An 11,789-nucleotide genomic window follows, 5' to 3' on the forward strand; every position below is an offset into this window, starting at 1 on the left:
GTGGGCCTCTCACTGTTGTGGCCTCTCCCGTTGCGGAGCACAGGCTCCGGACACGCAGGCTCAGTGGCCATGGCTCACAGGCCCAGCCGCTCCGCGGCATGTGGGATCCTCCCGGACTGGGGCACGAACCCGTGTCCCCTGCATAGGCAGGCAGACTCTCAACCACTGCGCCACTTGGGAAGCCCCATTTGTAGACATTTTAATGGTGGCCATTCTGACCGGTGCGAGGTGGTACCTCATTGTAGTTTTGATTTGCATTTCTCTAGTAATTAGTGATGTTGAGCATCTTTTCATGTGCCTATTGGCCATCTGTATTTCTTCTTTGGAGTAATGTTTATTTAGGTCTTCTGCCCATTTTCTGATTCGGTTATTTTGTTGTTGTTGAGTTGTATGAGCTGTTTGTGTATTTTGGAGATTAAGCCCTTGTTGGTCGCATCATTTGCAGATATTTTCTCCCAGTCTGTAGGTTGTCTTTTCTTTTTGTTTATGGTTTCCTTTGCTGTGCAAAAGCTTGTAAGTGTGATTAGGTCCCATTTGTTTATTTTTATTTCTTTTGCCTTGGTAGACTGACCTAAGGAAACAGTGGAACAATTTGTCAGGGAATGTTTTGCCTATGCTCTCTTCTAGGAATTTTATGGTGTCATGTCTTATGTTTAAGTCTTTAAGCCATTTTGAGTTTATTTTTGTGTATGGTATAAGGGTGTGTTCCAACTTCATTAATTTACATGTGGCTGTCCAGCTTTCCCAACACCGCTTGCTGAAGAGAATTTTCCCCATTGTATATTCTTGCCTCCTTTGTCAAAGATTAATTGACTGTAGGTGTGTGGTTTTATTTCTGGGCTCTCTATTCTGTTCCATTGATCCATATGTCTGTTTGTGTGCCAGTACCACACTGTTCTGATTACTGTAGCTTTGTAGTATTGTCTGAAGTCTGGGAGGGTTATGCCTTAATATAGAGTCAGATTTGTTCTTCCCGGGACTTCCTGGTGGTCCAGTGGTTAGGACTAGGTGCTTCCATTGCAGGGGCATGGGTTTGATCCCTGGTCAGGGAACCAAGATCCCACATGCTGGTGGTGTGGCCAAAAAAAAAAAGACTTGTTCTTCCCTATTACAAATGGCCTGGGCTTCCCTGGTGGCACAGTGGTTGGGAATCCTCCTGCCAATGCAGGGGACATGGGTTCGAGCCCTGGTCCGGGAAGATCCTACATGCCGCAGAGCAACTAAGCCCGCGTGCCACAACTACTGAGCCTGCGCTCTAGAGCCCGTGAGCCACAACTACTGAGCCCGCGTGCCACAACTGCTGAAGCCCACTGCCTAGAGCCTATGCTCCACAACAAGAGAAGCCACTTCAATGAGAAGCCCATGCACTGCAATGAAGAGTAGCCCCTGCTCGCCGCAACTAGAGAAAACCCATGTGCAGCAATGAAGACCCAACGCAGCCAAAAATAAATAAATAAATTTATGTTTAAAAAAGAATCAGTGCATTTAAAAACAAACAAACAGGGCTTCCCTGGTGGCACAGTGGTTGAGAGTCCGCCTGCCGATGCAGGGGACACAGGTTCGTGCCCTGGTCCGGGAAGATCCCACATGCCGCGGAGCGGCTGGGCCCGTGAGCCATGGCCGCTGAGCCTGCGCGTCCGGATCCTGTGCTCCGCAACGGGAGAGGCCACAACGGTGAGAGGCCCGCGTACCGCAAAACAAACAAACAAACAAACAAATGCCCTGCCCTGGGGGACCCCAGCCTCCTGGAACCTCTGCCAGCCTGGAACTAACTGGACATTCAGATGGTAGATGTCCAGGCAGCGTGAAGCAGCCTCACAGAAGTGATTTCTCATCTGGGAACAGGGGAATCATGGTACCTGGGAGCTGGAGCTCGGGCTTTGGCCTGCCCAAAACAGCCTCCTCCTCCCCAGCCTCCCTGCCTCTGCCCTACTGTCTTCCCTGTCCCCCCGTGGCAGGCTGAAAGAGCATCTCAAAACAGGAGTCTATGTGGTGGTGACTGCTCTGCTGGAAGCTTCCCATGGCTCCCTGTCGCCTTTGTGTTAAATATCCATCATTGACCACAGCCGGACGCAGCTCAACGTGGCGTGGTGACCTCATCTCCTGCTCCTGAATACTCAGCCTTCCTGGATTTCCTCCAATGCTGCCATTCCTTGCTGCCTCAGGGCCTTTGCACAGGCTGTCCCTTCTGCCTGGAAAGCTTTTTTTTTTAAGCTTTGTCTTTTTTGTTTTTTCATTTATTTATTTTATTTTTGGCTGCATTGGGTCTCCATTGCTGCACGCGAGCTTTTTCTAGTTGCGGCGAGAGGGGGCCACTCCTCGTTGCGGTGTGGTGCTTGTCATAGCGGTGGCTTCTCCCGTTGCGGAGCTCTGGCTCTAGGCACGCAGGCTTCCGTAGTTGTGGCTCGCGGGCTCTAGAGCGCAGGCTCAGCAGTTGTGGCGCACGGGCTTAGTTGCTCTGTGGCATGTGGGATCTTCCCGGACCAGGGCTTGAACCCGTGTCCCCTGTGTAGGCAGGCAGACTCTCAACCACTGCGCCACCAGGGAAGCCCCTGCCTGGAAAGCTCTTGCATCCTCCTTTTTACTTAGAGAATTCTTACGGGGCTTTAGCTCTCAGCTCACACATCCGGGAAGTCCAGACCAGGCCACAGCCTCCTTTTTTGCAATTTATAATTTATGTTTGTTTACAAGTTTCCTTATGGGTTATCTGTCTCACCCACTTGCTTCGTGCAATATCCCTGGGGCCCAACATGTAGCAGGTGCACAAGAAATGTTTGCTGACTGAGACGGAAGAGGGGGTGGTATCTGCTGGAAGGGAAAGTGAGAAGCTTGAAATTCTGCTCACTTGCCCCTCCCCATCCTCCATGGAACCCCTGGTGCCCCCACGGAAACCACTTTGAGAACCAGTGGTTTGGGTCAGCCCTTTTCCCTTTATGGATGGGTCAACTTTACGCCCAAAGCCATGCGTGCTTTGAGGCCACAGGGGAGGCCAGGGCGGTGACTCTAGTCCCCAACTTCCTCCACCCCCTCCCTCATCAGGTCTTATGGTGGAGATTAGCAGAGTCCCACCTTTGCTTTTATATGATGACCCGGCTCATGGGACAGGACACCCTGTGTCATCTGATGGCAGTTGTGGTGGTGTTGGGCTGTGCTGTGCTGCATCTATAAATAAGTCCATTTCCTTCTCCTCCCTGCTGTTGCCTCATCCACACCCTAGGTGACAAGCTGTGACTCGGCCCTAAACTTCCTAGTCAGCTGCTTGCCATCCTGCACAGTGTCCATCCAGGTAAGGCCTCCTGGGGAAAATGTCCCCTCTCCCAGGAGGCATCGTTGCCCCCTGGGAAGGGCCTGCAGCCTGCTCTCCCCGGGGTCTTTCTGGGTACCAGTGCACCAGAGGTCTAGCAGGTGTGGGAAGTTCTGATTGATTTGCCAAACCAGGAGGAGCAGCATTTCTCTCCCAGTCTGTCTCTGTCTGTCTCTCTCTCCCTGGCAAAGCTCTGGATTAGAACCCCCACTGCTTCCTGGCCCCCATCAGCAACACAGAGCCCTTCCTCCTTCCCACCCTGTCCCATGGGAGGAGGACCTGAGATGCAGGGGAACAGGGGGGATTTTGTTTTGTTTTGTTTTTCTGATCTTTGCGGTGTCGCAGCATCATGGCATTTTTCAGTTCCTTTCTAGGAAAAAAATATCTCCGGTTCCACTTGGGTGGGATCTCAGACCCCGGCCTCCCACAGCCCCGTTCCTGGATCCTCGCTTCTCAAGGTCCCTGCCAAGGGCCTCCATGCCTCCTAGGAGGAGCCACCATAAACCCAGGACAAACAAACTATATCCATCTTAAGTACATTTCCGCATATTAACCTTCTGTGCACGGCCAAAATCCCTGGCGGCGCAAAGTAGCTTGTGGTCAGAGTTCAGCCTCCATCCCACTCCTGCTTGGCGCTGTCTCCCCAAAGGCCTGTCTTTTGGGTCTCTTTCCAGAAACTTTGGCATGAACGTGTAATTCCAAATCGCGCTCCCTTTTCATCACACAAGGCCACCTGCCAGCTTCTCCCTTCTGCATTCGGACGGTTACGCCAGCTCTGCCCAGTAGAAGGAGCCCGCCAGCCATCAGGGTCTTTTTATTTTTATTTCTTTATTTAAAAAATTATTTATTTTATTTATTTATTTTTGGGTCTGTTGGGTCTTCGTTGCTGCACACAGGCTTTCTCTAGTTGCGGCGAGCGGGGGCTACTCCTCGTTGAGGTACGCGGGCTTCTTGTTGCGGTGGCTTCTTTTGTTTCGGAGCATGGGCTCTAGGCGCGGGGGCTTCAGTAGTTGTGGCGCACGGGTTCAGTAGTTGTGGCTTGCGGGCTCTAGAGCGCAGGCTCAGTAGTTGTGGCACACAGGCTTAATTGCTCCATAGCATGTGGGATCTTCCCGGACCAGGGCTCGAACCCATGTCCGCTGCATTGGCAGGTGGATGCTTAACCACTGTGCCACCAGGGAAGCCCTATTTTTTAATTTTATTTTTTGGCCACGCCGTGCAGCATGCAGGAGCTTAGTTCCCCAACCAGGGATTGAACCTGTGCCGAGGGCGCGGAGTCTTAACCACTGGACTGCCAGGGAAGTCCCACATTATTTTTTTAAACTGTGGCAGAATATATGAGACACAAAATTTGACATTTTAACCATTTTTAAGGGTGCAGTTCAGTAGCATTAAGTATATTCCCAATGGTGTGCAACCACTGCCAATATTTCCAAAAATTTTTCATCACCCCAAATAGAAACTTTATACCCCAGTAAGCAAAAACTCATTCTCCTTCCAACCCTCCCAACCCCTGGTAACCTCTAATCTACTGTCTGTCTCTATGAATTTACCTATTCTAGATATTTCATAGAAGCAAGATCATATAATATGTGTCCTTTTGCATCTGGCTTATTTCACTGAGCCTCATGTCCTCAAGGTTCATCCATGGTATAGCGTGTGTCAGAATCTCTTTCCTTATTAAGGCTGAATAATGTTCCATTGTATGGGTGGACCACATTTGTTTATACGCTCATCCTTTGATGGACATCTGGGTTGTTTCCAACTTTTGGCTATTGTGAATCACGTTTCTATGAGCATGGATATACAAATATCTCTTAGAGTTCCTGCTTTTCAGTTCCTTTGGGTAGATATCTAGGAGTGGAATTGCTGGGTGATATGGAATTATGTGTTCAGCCTTCTGATGAACCGCCAAACTGATTTCTGCCACATATGTAATTTTCAACTTTTTACCAGACACATTAAAAAGAATAGAAAGGCACCAGTAAAATTAATTTTAATGCTATATCTTATTTCACCCCATACATCCAAAGCATTATCTCAATATGTAATCGACATAGAAAATTACTAATGAGACACTTTACATGGGATATTTTACATTCTTTCTTTCATATGAAATCTTGGCAATCTGGCGTGTATTTTACTCTTTACGGCCGTTTCTATTTGGATGCTAAATTTTCAATGGCTGGAGTGAAAGGGTAGTGTTTAATTAAAAAAAAAACTTGTTTTACGTTGTTCAGTTTTTAAATTTACATTTGAAATTTACTGACATTCACAATTTCTGTTCCTCTGTTGCATTAGCCACATGGGGCTAGTGGCCCCCATATTGGATGGTGCAGATTTAGACCCAGCTACTTAATTCTGGAACCTGTTTTTTTTATCAGGCAGACATGGATTTACCATGAAGTGGATGAAGCTTAAGCTTCAGGCACCCCTAAATAAAGATTACTTTCTGTATCTAAGTCTGGACTCAATTTTCTTTGCCGTTTCTTAGAGAGGCTCCCAAAATATGGAAGTTCAGCTTCCAGAAAACCTGGATCCACTCTGCAGAGCTGTGCCAATACAGTGGCTTTATTCATTTTTTTAAAAATTTTGTTAATTTCATTGGCGTATAGTTGATTTGCAAAGTTCTGTTAGTTTCAGGTGTACAGCAAAGTGATTCCGTTATACATATACATATATTCATTCTTTTTCGGATTCTTCTCTCATATAGGTTATCACAGAATATTGAGTAGAGTTCCTGGTGCTATACAGTAGGTCCTTGTTGGTTATCTGTCTCATATATAGTAGTGTGTGTGTTCATCCCAAGCTCCTGATGTATCCCTCCCCACCACGTTTCCCCTTTGGTAACCAGAAGTTTGTTTTCAGTATCTGTAAGTCTATTTCTAGTTTGCAAATATGTTCATCTGTATCATTTTTAATTAGATTCCACATATGAGTGATATCACATGATATTTGTCTTTCTCTTTCTGACTTCACTTAGTATGATAATCTCTAGGTCCATCCATGTTGCTGCAAATGGCATCATTTCATTCTTTTTCGTGGCTGAGTAATATTCCATTGTATATATGTACCACATCTTCTTCATCCATTCCTCTGTGAATGGATATTTAGGTTGCTTCCATGTCTTGGCTATTGTAAATAGTACTGCAAGAACACTGGGGTGCATGTATCTTTTCAGATTATGGTTTTCTCCTGATATATGCCCAGGAGTGGGATTGCTGGATCATATGGTAGTTCTATTTTAAGTTTTTTCAGACAAAGATACCCTAATACCAAAACCAGGCTTTTATTCATTTTTCACAACTGCATAGTATTCTGTTGTCAGAAGGGACCGTAATTCAACCAGTCCCACATCAATGGACAGGTAGCTTATCCAAAACACCCTTGTTTTGTTGGCATGTCTGTGGGCATTTGCACCAATCCCTCTGGCCAGAGGGTGAGTGCATTTCAAATAATGAGTCATTATCCCTCATTTCCCTTTCTTAGAAATTCTAGAGCAGCACATGCTGTCCAGTAGAAACAGAACACAAGCCACACGTGTAATTAATATTTTTCTAGTAGCCACGACTTTAAAAATGTAAAAGACACAGGTGAAATTAATTTTAATAATATGCTTTCTTTAACCCAACAGATCCAAAGTAGTATTATTTAAATGTGTAGTGAACAGAGGAAGTATTGAGATAATTTTACTGTCTCGTTCTCGTCCTAAGTCTTAGAAACCAGGGTGTATTTTACACCCCCAGCACACCTAATTCGGACACTCAGTTTTCGTCGTAGATCCTTGATCTGTAATTAGACTCCATAAAAATGTCTCGTTGGAGCATATTTGCCCTTCCAGGAGGTCCCAAGTGTACTGTCAAGTTTTTCCAATCATTGAATTGGCTATCAGAGGCTGTTTTTGGCTTTGCCTTTACTTTTTATCTTGAAGTTGTCTTCGATTTACAGAAGAGAGAACCTTTTTAAAATTTAATTTAGCATTAAAAACTCTGTCCAACACAACAGCTGCATTTCAAGGACTCAAGAGCCATAGGGGTGCACGCGATGGTGCAGATATAGAACATTTCCACGATAGCAGAAAGTTCTAGTGGACAGTGCCAGGCTGTAGATCAGAGCTCCACCTGCAAAGAGGGAGAGGAGTTTGGAATTACATTAAGAGGAGAGAGTTTGGATTCTGGATCGTAAGGGCTGTAGCTGTGTGTATTTGGGCACGAGACATATCTATTGCTCAGAACCTCCGTTTTCTTATCTGTAAACTGGGTGTCTCCAGGGCCGCAGGAAGTGGAGAGGGGCAGGGCCGAAGTCCTAGATTCCGCTCTGGTGGTTGGGGTTTGGAGTCTGGGAGGACTTTGTGACCGCCGGCAGGGACGGAAAGGACCGGGGAGTAGAAAGACATCGGCCAGGCCAAGAGGCCGCCCAGGATCCCCCAGTGCGGGACCAGGGGGGCCATCTTTGGACGCTTATTCCCTGAGCACTTCCTGTGCTCTCCCCATAAACTTGTCAGCCTCTCCGTCACCTCCGGACCTTTGCGTTGGCTGTTTCGTCCACCAGGAATGCCCTTTCCCCCAACTCCTACACTACCTGGTGAGCCCTCAGATAACCTTCCAATGTAATCACATTGTACCCCTCCCAGGCAGAGCCCTGGCTCCAAGCCTCAGCTCCAGGGCACTGGGGAGCATCTTGTAACCAGCTCTGTCTTCTCCCTAGGCCGGGAGAGACTCTGGGAAAGCTGGGAAAGGGCAGGGTCAAGGTCAAGGTGGGACCTGAGAGCATCGGAACCTGTCCCAGGTCCGGAGATCATGTGGCCTAGTGGGTAGGAATAAGTGGGCCCTGGAGCTAGATGCGTTTTGTTGGAATTACAGTTCCGCCGTTTTCTTGCGTTGAGTCCTTGGCCTCAGTTTTCTCGTCTGTAAAATAGGGATGAGAACAGTGCCTCCTACCTCAGGACTCGTAGAGATGAACTTGGGTAACCTGCGTCTGCCCGCTAGGCATGTGTTATTATTTTGGTTAGCAGTGATGCTGTGTTCACTGTCCCGTCCTCCCAGCTCCTCTCTGACCCATGGATCCACCTGGCTGGGCCAAGATAAAATGTTCCTGGCACCACTGTCTCCCCGGGCTGTTGCTGCAGCTGCTTCTGGCTCCGTGCTTCTCCTCCTACCTGCGTGTGTCCCGAGACAAGCCCACATGGGTCCCCGAATTGGGGGCCCCCTCCCAGGCCACTGCGGGGCCCTCCACCCGCCCACCTCTGCGTCTCCTGCTGTGGACGTGGCTATTCAACACCCCAGTAGCTCTGTCCCACTGCTCGGAGATGTGGCCCGGCACAGTCGACTGCCACCTGTCAACCACAGTGAGTACCCTCGGGCGGATGCGGTCCTTGTGCGTCACCGAAAGGTCAGCTCCGGGCGTAAGGCACAGCTCACGCCTTCCCTGCGGCACCCCCCCCCAAGCTAGCGCTGGGTCTGGTTCAGCATGGAATCGCCCAGCAACTGCCCCAAACCGAAGGCCCTGGACGGATACTTCATCCTCACTGTGTCCTACCGCCAGGACTCAGATATCTTCACGCCATACAGCTAGCTTGAGCCATGGCCTGGCCAGCCTGTGGACACACTGGTGAACGTCTCGGCCAAGACCAAGCTGGTGGCCTGGGTGGTGGCCAACTGGAGGGCGGACTTGGTCAGGGTACAGTACTAGCAGAAGCTGCAGCCTCACCTCCAAATGGATGTGTATGGACGCTCCCACATGCCACTGCCCCAGGAGGTCATGACCAACAGGCTGTCCCAGTACAAGTTTTACCTGGCTTTCAAGAACTCCTTGCACCCTGACTGTATCCCAGAGAAGCTGTGGAGGAACGCCCTGCACTCCTGGGCAGTGCCAGTGGTGCTGGGCCCCAGCAGGAGGAACTGTGAACAGTTCCTGCCACCCGAAGCCTTTATCCACGTCGAAGACTTTCAGAGCCCCAAGGACTTGACCCATTATCTGCTGGTGCTGGTCAAGGACCACACCCTCTACCCGAGCTGCTTCCGCTGGCGGGAGACGCTGCGGCCCAGATCCTTCAGCTGGGGCTTGATGTTCTGTAAGGCCTGCTAGCGGCTGCAACAGAATCCCAACTACCAGACGGTGCCCAGTATCACGTCTTGGTTCACCTGAGCCAGCCAACCTGGGGCCTGGGCTGCTGGGCATCTGGGGACCTTGGTGGGTGGAGCGCTCCCTTACCTGGGGCTTCCCCTACTGGGCACCTCTGCTGCCAGGAATGTTGCTTCCGTGGGACCTCGCTTGCTAGGAGCTTCACCTGCTGGGGGCGGGGGTGTCATCTACCAGGGGCTGTGGCTGCTGGGCACCCACCAAGACACCCCCTGGGGAACTAGCCTTGGTGCCCCGCCCACTGGTGATGGCCCTGGTGGATTGGCTTGTGGGTACTGCTGCTTTGTGCCCCGCCCACTGGTGATGGCCCTGGTGGATTGGCTTGTGGGTACTGCTGCTTGGTGCCCCGCCCACTGGTGATGGCCCTGGTGGATTGGCTTGTGGGTACTGCTGCTTGGTGCCCCGCCCACTGGTGATGGCCCTGGTGGATTGGCTTGTGGGTACTGCTGCTTGGTGCCCCGCCCACTGGTGATGGCCCTGGTGGATTGGCTTGTGGGTACTGCTGCTTTGTCAATGAACCGCCTCGGGGGTATGCAGGTTGGCAATACTGACACCATTTTCGAGATGGGAACGCTCTGAGGACACTGGTGTGTCCTCCCTTACTCCAGATCAGTGGTTCTCACTCCAGGACGATTCTGCTCCCAGGGGACAATTGGAGTGTCTGGGGACATCTGTGGTTGTCACAACCTGGGGGTGGGCTGATAGCATCGAGTGGGAGGGGGCCAGAAATGCTGCTCAATAGCCTACAGTGCCCGGGAGACTGGGGCGCAGAGGGGGTGGGACTGGGGGCGGGGCTGTCTGGGGGTCCATGTGGGGCAGGGCTGGGACAAGAGAACGTTCTACACCTAGCGCAAGGATAGAGGAGGGGCAGGAACTGCCCCCAAAGGAGGGCAAGGGGAGAGGGTGTGACGCGGTGCATGTGACTGTGAGAGCGGGGACGACCACGTGGGGCTTGGAGTGTGGGTGGGCGTGGCCGTGTGTGACTGAACAGGCGGCCCCTGTGTTCTTGCAGGTGACCTTGAGGACGCCCCTCTCTGAGTGTGCCTGACCACTGAGCATGTAAGCATGTGGACCGTGGGTCTGTGTGTGATCCTAAGCCCTGTGTGGGTGGCAGTCTCTGTGCCCTGTGTGAGTGTGTGAGTGTGTGTGTGTGTGTGTGTGTGTGTGTGTGTGTGTGTGTGTGTGTGGCGTGCACTGCTGAGAACCCCAGCCTTGGGGTCTGCGGGGGCAGCTCTGTTTACGTTCCAATTCTCTGGTGGGCTGGGCCAGTGCCCTGTGGTTGGATCTGGGTGGGAGATGGGAAGGCTGAAGTCCCAGGAGGCTGCGCACGAGCGCGCACACACACACACTCACACTCACACCAAGGCAGCCAAGCTTCAGGGACCACAGACCCGGGCTCCAAGGCCAATTTTCCTGCTGTGTGTCCTGGGCTGAGCAACTTCCCTCTCTGAGGCTCAGGGCCTTCTAGGATGAGGAAACTGAGGCTCAGCTTCCCCAGCGTCTGGGAACTCTGGCTTCTCGGCATGGCTGGGCTGAGTCAGCCCAAACAGTGTAGGAATCCGCCACCCCAAACCTCAGAGTCAGAAGATTGCGGGGATGGGTGGGGGCCCCAGCCAGTCAGCCTGTTCTGAAATTGCCTTCCAAGCAGGCCACCCACGGTTTGGGACCTGGCCTCCAAGCTCTGCTCTCGGAGCTCCCTGGAAGTCCTGCCTGTTAGCTGACTCCAGTGTCTCCAACTGCAGCCTGGGGGCGTGGCGGGTGCTGGGGAGCAGGGAGCTGGGGGTGTTCCTGCCTGGCTGGGTGAGACTCCCTGGGGGCAGCTTCTGATTTGAGTCCTCCAGCTTCAGGATGGGGGTTGGGTCTGGGAAGGCCAGAGCGCAGATGTGTGGGAAAAGGGGGCAGAGGGCCAGTGTAGGAGACACAGCAGTAAAGGAGGGAAGGGTCTGTTCTCTGAGAGCCCCGGTCTGGGGTGGAGGCAGGGAAGAGGAGAGACGACTGTGCCCTAGGGAAAGCTGTATGGGAAGGGGGAGTTGCGCCTTCGAGACCCCCCCTCCCAGTCTGAGGGGAAGAAGGGGAGGGGTCCACGTCATCTGGTCTCCCGGGTGCCAGCTCCGTGCTGGGAGCACCCACTCTCTTCCCCGCCCCTCCTCAGCCCGTGCAACCTGCCGACCCCTCCCCGCCAGCTGGGAACCCAATTCCCCGGTGCAGCCCTGGGCTTGCCAAGCATCAAGGTGACACCACGGGCAAATCTAAGCACCGCACCGTACTTTTTCCATCCTCCACAGGGGCTTGTCGTAAATTCTCCCTCGGGCTCCGGCCAGAGCTTTTATGGCCCCAGGACCTA

General features: G+C 51.5%; 1 pseudogene; it reads left to right on the forward strand.

Annotated features, from left to right (window-relative positions):
• Positions 1-8,363: 8,363 nt before the first annotated feature.
• LOC112400318 (galactoside 3(4)-L-fucosyltransferase-like) lies at positions 8,364-9,451 on the forward strand (annotated as a pseudogene).
• Positions 9,452-11,789: the final 2,338 nt, after the last annotated feature.

The sequence above is a fragment of the Neophocaena asiaeorientalis genome, unplaced genomic scaffold, assembly GCF_003031525.2.
Source record: "Neophocaena asiaeorientalis asiaeorientalis breed wild unplaced genomic scaffold, Neophocaena_asiaeorientalis_V1.1 scaffold357, whole genome shotgun sequence".
NCBI classification, from domain to species: Eukaryota; Metazoa; Chordata; class Mammalia; order Artiodactyla; family Phocoenidae; genus Neophocaena; species Neophocaena asiaeorientalis.